The sequence below is a fragment of the Hyperoodon ampullatus genome (genome assembly GCF_949752795.1).
Source record: "Hyperoodon ampullatus genome assembly, chromosome: 6".
Classification (NCBI taxonomy): Eukaryota; Metazoa; Chordata; class Mammalia; order Artiodactyla; family Ziphiidae; genus Hyperoodon; species Hyperoodon ampullatus.
In genome coordinates this window covers 88,028,039-88,038,215 of record NC_136919.1, presented here as the reverse complement: position 1 = coordinate 88,038,215, position 10,177 = coordinate 88,028,039, and positions in this window count along the sequence as shown.

Below are 10,177 nucleotides of genomic sequence, written 5' to 3'. Positions count from 1 at the left end.
TACAGTATTTGTCTTTTTCTGACTTACTTCACTTAGTATGATAATCTCTAGGTCCATCCATGTTGCTGCAAATGGCATTATTTCATTCTTCTTTATGGCTGCGTAGTATTCCATTGTGTGTGTGTGTGTGTGTGTGTGTGTGTGTGTTTGTATATATACCACATGTTCGTTATCCATTCGTTTGTCAGTGGGCACTTAGGTTGTTTCCATGTCTTTGCTATTGTAAATAATGCTGCTACAAACATAGGGGTGCACATATCTTTTTGAATTATAGTTTTGTCCAGATATATGCCCAGGTGTGGGATTGCTGGGCAAATAAATAGGGCAACTCTATTTTTAGTTTTTTGAGGAATCTCCATGCTGTTTTCTATAGTGGCTGCACCTACTTGGTGGACCTCTTTTCTTGATGTAACGAGAGGAGTTAGTATGATGAACTACAGCCCTTACCACAGTCACCAATATTCACTGTCTCCCTTTTCTACTATCTATTCTAGAATCATCAGATCTCTGAGGTCTAGGTGGCTGACCTGGTGGAGTCACCCAAACCCATTTTCTTCATGGGCCTGAGCCCCTGATCACCACCTCCTTCTCAGGCTATGACTGGAGAACTTTTTCATTTTCCATCAAAATTAAGGCATGAAATACCAAGAAACATTCATGTAGATCACTTTTTTCCAAACAAATTCTTTCCTGTCCCTACTATGTAACAGAAGCCCTACCTCCTCCTGATCATGTGTCAATTATCTTAATATTAATGGAATGATTGATTCCTTTATTTGCCTTCTCATCTTATGTCAAATAAGAGGTGACTAGATGACAGCCATAGTTTGAAATGTAACAGAATTTTTGCTGTGTCTCCTGGTGGATATATTCCTCCTCTGGTAGCCAAACTTTCTAAACATGCAGATCCCAGGCACAGGATGAACAGATTCCTCGAGTTGGTCCCTGGGAGTGTGTGTTGTTTTACTGTTAAGGACAGGCTGCAGCTGTTGATTTAGAGCAGTGGTTCTCAACTAAGGTTGATTTTGTCTTCTCGAGGGACAGATAGCAATGTCTGGAGACATTTTGCTTGTCACAACTTGAAGTGGCAATGCTACTGGCATCTAACCAGGGATGCTGCAAAACATCCCACAATTCAAAGGGAAGCCCTTGCCACAAAGACTTATGTAGCCCAAAATACCAACCCTTCTGGGGTTGATTTAGGGAATATAGCACATCTTGGAGGATGCAGCCCATCCTTGCAGGGGATCATCAAGCTGGCACTTTAGCTGTGCCTTCCAGAGGTAGTTACAGGGAGAAACTCCTGGGTTATGAATGAACTTGATGAATCCTATAACCTTGTGACCATTATCACACCCCCTTTTCTGTAAAATAGATTCCTTGACCCCGTGTGATATTATTCAGGATCTTGTACCAGTGCATCAGACACACTGGAAATCCATAGTGGTATGTTCACTGAGGTCCTGTGGCGAGGAAAAGTGAACTCATGCCAAGTTCGTGTTAGTTCTAGTCAAAGATTAACTTTCTAAGGTTAAAGGAATCTGATGACATCAATTTGCTGCCAAAGGGCTGATTGGTCTGCTTGAGAGACTTACTTTTGATCTTTGTAACTGGCAGATTGGGCTTTCAGCAATGGAAGTAACTAGATCAGCCTTGTTGAATTGACAGCAGTACACTATAAATAGCAAAGGCTGGCTGATGTCAAGTGGCCAAGTCATTATGTGTACTTGGTTTTTTATTCCTATTCCGTAGTGGATGCTCTCTGGTGAGAATTAACATGGGATACAAAAATCTTCATATTTCTTTTCCCATCTTACAGGTCCATGGTCTCTTTCCAGATATCCCGTGCCCTATCTTGAGCTCCTTTTTCCTTCAAGGCTCCTGATCAATCAGCTAGCCATTCACCACTGCCTATTGTTCATATATATTCCATCCTCAGGCTACACCCTTTCCCCACAAATTGGATGACTGATTGTACTGCCCAAAGCCCTGTCCATTAGAAAGATCCCTCCTTGCAACAGATTTGCAGCACCATCACTGAATGGGGCTATAATGCAGTTGTCCATTTTCAGTTTGCATCCACATACTGGGCTAAGGAGCCCATGTTCAAAGCTTGAACTTTTTTTTTTTTTTTTTTTTGGTATGTGGGCCTCTCACTGTTGTGGCCTCTCCTGTTGCAGAGCACAGGCTCCGGATGCGCAGGCTCAGTGGCCATGGCTCACGGGCCCAGTCGCTCCGTGGCATGTGGGATCCTCCCGGACCGGGGCACAAACCCGCATCCCCTGCATTGGCAGGCGGACTCTCAACCACTGCGCCACCAGGGAAGCCCCCAAGCTTGAACTTTTTACTCCTCCTTCAGCTGATCATAAGAGAGACCTAGAATAAGAGGTGCTGATTCAATAGTAATGGATGATAGGGGATCTGGCCATCTGCTTATGCAGCTAACTTTTGCCGTTTGGTGCTGCTCATGCCCGAATCTGGATCTGCCACTTTCATCTTACAATGGATAGGTATTAGGTTCACCTGACCTTGTGTCTTGGTGAGTCTGATAGGACCCTGATCATGATCAACAATTCTGGTCAGCTTCCTTATCATCTACACTAGATTTCCTTTGTTGTACTCAAGATTGAGTAACACTTGTGTTGGTTGCCCGTGGTTCTTTCTCCTAGGGATGCATGTTTTATTATCTATAACTCTTCAGATTAGACTCCACTTGCTGGCATCCAAACTTGGCTGCTCATTTTAATAATTATACCACCTCGTTTCTGAGGACTGAGTTGATGCTACCTGGCCTCTTTTATATTTGCAATCCTAGAATCCCCCATTGCTGTCAGAGGGCCAAGTTCTGTAATGGTATCTTCTTCTGTCAGCCTTGGTATTCAAAGGAGAGCTACGACCGGGCTTTTCAGTGTTGCTGGTGCCCCTCTCACCTGCACATTCCTTATTGCTCTGGTAAATGGAGCACCTCTGGGTCTGCCCTTGAAACATGGTAATCTGGTGGGTTTCTGGCCTTAAATGGTATTTCCATCTTAGCAAGCCCACTTCTCTTCTTCCACCATCTGGCAATTTTGACATTTCTGCCTCACTTAGTATGGGCTACTGCTTTTGCCAAGCTATTAAGAGCAACATGCTGTCATCTTTTCATAAAGTCCTTATAAGGTTTTAAGCCTTGTCACATGAAGATTTCACATATTAATTCCATCCTGCAGCAATTTTTAAGACACAGTCCCTTTCCTCTCATAGTGGTCCCAGCACTTCCATGGCCAGATTATGTTGTGCCTTAAATTTAATACCTAAGCCACTTTTTGACATTTGTTGTTAAAAGACTTTTGAAGTGATGCTGATTTTTTTTCTTTGTAGGTAACAGATTTTCCGCCCTGGAAACTTGTTAATTTCTTCCTCCCTCCCTCTCCCTCCCTCCCTCCCTCCCTCCCTCTCCCTCCCTCCCTCCCTCCCTCCCTCCCTCCCTCCCTCCCTCTCTCTCTCTCTCTCTCTCCCCCCCTCCCCCCTTCTCTCCCACTTCCATCTCTCCCTCCCTTGCTCCTCCCTCCCTTCTTTCTTCCTTTTTTTCCACTGAGTAAATAATATATTCTCATTGTAAAAATTTGAATGGTAGCAAAAAGTACAAAATGAAATCAAGAATTCTCCTTACCACTGGTCACTACCATGTGCTCTATCTTATTGCTCAAAAGTAAGCATTGTTAATAATTTCTTATGAATTCCAAAGGATATTTTTTCCATGTAATCTCCCTGACTATCTATCTGTCTATTCATTTGTTGTTTGTATTTGCACAGATGATATCATAGTCTTTGTACAGTCCTATAAATTACTTTTTTTCCCCCTATCAGGGTATTTTGTGTTTATTTCCATGCTACCATGTTTCCCGATGCTAGCTTCATTGACTCTATAGTTGAAGTAATAATGCCCTATTTATTTTATAGGAACTTGAGAATGAAAGAAATAATTTTATTAAAATACTTCAAGTAGTTGAAGTAATAATACCCTATTTATTTTATAGGAACTTGAGAATGAAAGAAGTAATTTTATTAAAATACTAAGATATAGGGACCTAAATAAATCAGGCAAGTGATATTTTCATGCTATTTCAACTATATTAATGATTCCTGAACAGAATTCTCTATAATAATGGCACATGACTATAAACAGTACCAGAGAGAGATAGTCAAATGCTCTGATTATGTTCATAGAGATAAATGCCATTTCCACATTTGGGCATATGAGTCACCTTCAAAGCTGATGGTTTTCTTTTTCCTGTCCTCACATTTAAATCTCGCCTTGCTCTTTTAGACTAGCTTAATCATCTAACCTACTGATATTTTAGGAATTCTGTGTTGTATTTAACATTTTTCTTTCCCTATTAGACTTTTCATTAGTCCTCTGTTTCAAATTATATATGTAATTCAAATTATATATATAATTTGAATTACATATATAATTTGATTTTTTTTTTGAGTTTAGGACCAGAGGTTCTTTTTTATCTTAGACTCTTAAAATAGCTTTGATTTGCTATTTGCTTTTTCACAGGACTTCTCTTTTGGCATTATTTTCATAACATTATTGTTAGAAATGATTTTCTTTCTTCTTTATTTTCAATTTATTTTTATGTTTTTACCTGTTATCCAATTTTCTTTTGACATATTCTGAGGAAGAAAACATGAATATTTTATTTGTTTCTTTCTCATTACAAGTAAAACCAACTAGACCCAGGCAAGTTGTTCCATTGTCTACAGTTAAAATGTCTTTGCAGAGAGAGTATCATCCATGATATACCTTAGTGCTAGAGGACGTGAATGGGTATAGTGTTATGTCCAGTTGATTTATTCATATACAAAATTTTAAATGAGTGAGTACTGCATGTGAGATACTAGGGAATTCTAGGACATATTTGTGTTGGGGGTCACCAAGACCACCACTGGATTTGGTGATTTGCTAAAAGGACCAACAGGAGTTAGAAGTCATTATGTGAACATTTATGGCTTACTAGAGTTAAAGGATACAGAGCAAAGTCAACAAAATGAAAAAGCACACAGGGAGGAAAACAGGGAAAACCATGCAACAAGGGTGTTGCATTTGTGTACAGCATACCACAACATGAAACTCTTATATTTTATATATTACACATGTTATATATTATAGGCAGGAACATTTTTAAGCATTTGGTCACCAAGGTTAATATTTATACAGGGATCAGTCTGCCAGGAGTTGTACACCACATGGTTTGATGACCATCAGAGAGTAATTCCTGGAAATTCCTTCCTAAATGATATCTTATGTAGTAGATATACTTGAAAAATAAGGATCAAAAGAGACTAACACATTACCAGAGTTCCTTTCAGTTGTTAACAATTGGTGCTACTCATCATCATAGCCTATGACCAGAATGTATTCCATTGTGATGCCACTCAAGTTTTCAAGTTTCCATTCAGCATTGTCAGTTTCTGAAAGTGGAGGTGGTCTTGGCAAACATACAGCTTCACTCTTTCAGCCATTTGGTCTAATTATGCTAAGAGACAAAAATTATCCTCTTGCTCTGAGCCTCTCTCAAGGCAGCAATGTAATGTGTTTTCCTCATTGCATAACCCATTTTTTCATTCCTGTACTTTCAGCTACTATTTTCTTTTCTTTTCTTTTTTTCTTTTCATTGTATTAGTTTACTTTTTTAATAGCCTTATTATTTGCAAAGACTCATAGATGCTTGTTATAAATAAAATTAAGCAGTATAGAAAATTATAAAGAAGGTAAAAAATATCACCCTAAATTCCACTACCCAGAGATAACCATTATTAATATTTTAATAAATATGTCTTATATCTCTCCATTTGTATAATTTGCCTAAATGGTATCATACTGTTCCTGCCTCTCTAGCCTGCTTTTTTTCATTCAAAGTATGTTGAAAACATCAGCTACTATTCCTCTTTTTCTCAACTTGTCTTTGATTTTAACTCACACTGTTCCACTTTTGGAAGAGGTGTCAGATTTAGCTCTAGTGTTGGCCCAGGTTTCCAACAGCAGTAAGCAGTATGAGTCTAGCAAGTGCCTCATTCCCCTTCACTCCCTTCCCATTTATCTAGGGCACAAAGATATAAAACTAGTGAGCTGTCTCGGCCACTGAGCAATACAGCTGCAGTCACTAGGAATCCCAGTTTTGCAAAGAACCCACATATTGTATGATTCTGTTTATGTGAAATTTCCAGATTAGGTAATCTAGAAATTTACAGAAAGTAGATTGGTGGTTGCCTAGGGCTGAGGGGGTTGGGGATAATGAGAAGTGACTGCTAACGGATATGGAGTTTCTTTTGGGGGTGATGAAAATGTTCTAAAATTGATTGTGGTGATGCTTTCTTTTGTTGCATGTGCTTTTGATGTCTTACCTAAGAAATCATTGCTTAATTCAAGGTCATGAAGATTTATGCCTACGATTTTTTCCTTAAGAATTTTGTTCTTTTAGCTTCTACATTTAGATCTTTGATTCCAATTTGAGTTAATTTTTACATATGGTGTGATGTAGGGGGTCCAACTTTTTTTTTTCTTTTGCATGTGGATGGGCAGTTGTCATAACACCATTTATTGTAAAGATTTTCTTTCCCTATTTAATTGTCGTGGCACACTTGTTGAAAATCAATTGACCATAAAATCAATTGAGGAGTACTGCCATCTTAACAATATTGAGTCTTCCTATCCATGAACATGAGATGTCTTTCATATGTCAGGTCTTCTCTACTTTTTTTCAACAATATTTTTCAGTTTTCAGAGTATAAGTTTTACACTACTTTTGTTAAATCAGTGGTTATCTTTCTGTTGTTGCTTTCATTAAAAAAATATTTTTGTGATTCTTTTCTGTTTGTTGTCCTGTTTCATTAATTCCTATCTTTATTAATTCTTTTCTATTACTTTCTTTAGGTTTACTTTTTATTTACTTTTCAAACTTCTTGTGTTGGTAATTTAACTAAGATAATATTTAATCTTCCTTATTAATATGTATTATCAAAATTATAAATATTCTGCTAAATATGACTTTAGCTCCTTCGCACAAATTTTGATATTGCTCCCATTGTAATTCAGTAGTGTGTTTCATAATTCACAATATAACTTATTCTGACATATCCATGCAGGTGGGGGTTATTTTAGTGGCAAGCTCTTCATAGTGGTTCTGTTTCAAGTCTAATCATTCCTTTATTATATTGTCCTAATCTTATGCTTTCTATTTTTTCATTTATCTCTCTTTTTTTTAACATCTTTATTGGAGTATAATTGCTTTACAGTGGTGTGTTAGTTTCTGCTTTATAACAGAGTGAATCAGTTATACATATACATATGTCCGCATATCTCTTCCCTCTTGCATCTCCCTCCCTCACACCCTCCCTATCCCACCCTCCCTATCCCACCCCTCTAGGTGGTCACAAAACACCGAGCTGATCTCCCTGTGCTATGCAGCTGCTTCCCACTAGCTATCTGTTTTACGTTTGGTAGTGTATATATGTCCATGCCACTCTCTCACTTTGTCCCAGCTTACCCTTCCCCCTCCCCATGTCCCCAAGTCCATTTTCTAGTAGGTCTGCGTCTTTATTCCCGTCTTGCCCCTAGGTTCTTCATGACCATTTATTTTATTTTTTTTAGATTCCATATATATGTGTTAGCATATGGTATTTGTTTTTCTCTTTCTGACTTACTTCACTCTGTAGGACAGTCTCTAGGTCCATCCACCTCACTACAAATAACTCAATTTCATTCCTTTTTATGGCTGAGTAATATTCCATTGTATATATGTGCCACATCTTCTTTATCCATTCATCTGTTGATGGACACTTAGGTTGCTTCCATGTCCTGGCTATTGTAAATAGAGCTGCAATGAACATTTTGGTACATGATTCTTTTTGAATTACGGTTTTTTTCTCAGGGTATATTTACCTATATATCTTTACAATCACTTTTCCAATTATTCTTTTTTTCAAATACTTGAGGGTACTTATTTTTCTGTTTTAGGTATTGACTGATGTTCCCTCATAGTGCTTTTTCTTGGTAGTTTGTAAATTTTTATTGATTACAATTCTGCAAGTGGGGTAACAATTCTGGAGGAATCCCATGAACTCTAAGACGTGAAAGGGTTTCTCCAGAGAAGGTTGGTTTTGCTTTTGTCAGGACTGCAGGCATTCCAGTGGCCCTGAACAAAGTATTATGTTAATGTTACAGCTTGTGTTTTGTTTTTTTTTGTGGTACGTGGGCCTCTCACTGTTGTGGCCTCTCTTGTTGCAGAGCACAGGCTCCGGACGTGCAGGCTCAGCGGCCATGGCTCATGGGCCCAGCCGCTCTGCGGCATGTGGGATCTTCCTGGACCCAGGCACGAACCTGTGTCCCCTGCATTGGCAGGCGGACTCTCAACCACTGAGCCACCAGGGAAGCCCTACAGCTTGTATTTTACAGAGCAAACGAGTGTTGTAAATTCAAACTTAATTCCCAAACTGGGAATAGACTTTGGGTTTTGATTAATCCCTGAAGATTTTTCCTCATTCCATTCCTAAGATAAATGGCCTTTTTTTTTTTTTTTGCTGCTTTAGGCTAGTGTCAAGGAGAATTTTTGTATACCTCCTCTTAAATGATATTTAAAAATTGGATATAATTTGTAGATGTAACTCTCTTCATTTCAGAAACAGAGAAACTAAAGCATTAGAGATGTTACCAAATTCTTGTTAGCCATCTTTACCTGCTTTTCCCTTAGGAATTTCAAAGTCATACTTTTGAAAACCAGACTTATCACATTTCTTTTCCCCTCCCAGGCATTTCCTCCTTATGTATTTCCTTTCTGATTTAAGATACTCAGAATCTTTTTAGTCCTTGAATTAGCAAGTTGGAATCATCAGTTCTTGCTCTCTGCATCAGCTATCACCATACACCATCAATTCTACCTTTAAATAGCTCCCTTCTGTACTCATCTCCAATTCCAGTATCGCTGCCCCAGTTTACATCCTCACTGTATCTTACCTGGACTCTTGTGGTCTCTCCCTAAGTAACCATGCTGCATTCACATTTTCCCTCAGATTATCTTCCAGTGTTATTTAAGACAGAGATGGGGTCATGTCATTAGCTTGCTTCAAAAAAATTTTGGCAGTTCCCCATTACCTAAAGATTAAATGGACACACATTTTATTTTTTCAACTTCTTCCTTTCCTATTGTCCACTGCATTTTACATATTGCAGTCAAACCAACCTATTGGATTTTCCCAGGATACCCTATATATAATCATACCTCTTTGTTTTTTCTTTGGCAGGATTACCTCCTCCAATCCATGGGTAGTTTCTACTAATTATTTAAAACCCAAATCCAGTGCCATTGCCTCTGCATATCTTCCCTGTCATATAATTAGAACTAATCACTTTCTTCTTTATGTTTCCACTCACTTTTCTCATGCCTCCGTTTCAGCAGTATCTTATTATAGTGTCAACTTTTACATGCCTGTTTTGCTCTTTCGACTGTGAGCTCCTGCAGGGTAGAGACAATTTTTCATTCATCTTTATCATCTCTCTGCCTAGCTAGCATGTTGCCTAGAACACAACAGATGCTTAATAAATGCTTTTAATAAATTAATGAAATAATGAAGCTATATTACTATATCAAAATAGCAACAGGAAAATGTTTTCAATTTTAGGTAATGTGTATCTTCTCATCTAGTATCTGCCGCACAGACCAAGAGTTCAGTGGGGGACCTAATTCTAAATGATACCTGCTGCTATGGAAGCAGAATTAGATTCTTTGAACCTTATTATCTTTTTCCTTAAAATATAGCTAGAAATTCCTGGCTCTTAGTTGCTATAGAACCAGATAAGCAAATATAACCAGTAAATTATTTATGTTAACTAACATTGGTAGGGATTTTAAAAAGTGCGTTTCTTCTTATTTCAATTACAATACATATTCACAATAGTAAATTTAGAATACATAGACACACAAATAAAAAAATCACATATCATACCACTATCACTCTGCAAGATAATCAATATTTTGGATTATATTTATATAACTGATAACAAAAGTAAAGCCAGAGGGTATATACTATTTTGCATTCTTGGCATTGAAAGCAGTATATTAAAAATAATTTATAATTGAGGATGCATTCAGCTATTATATGTTTTATAGCAGAAATATGTTTACGCTATTAT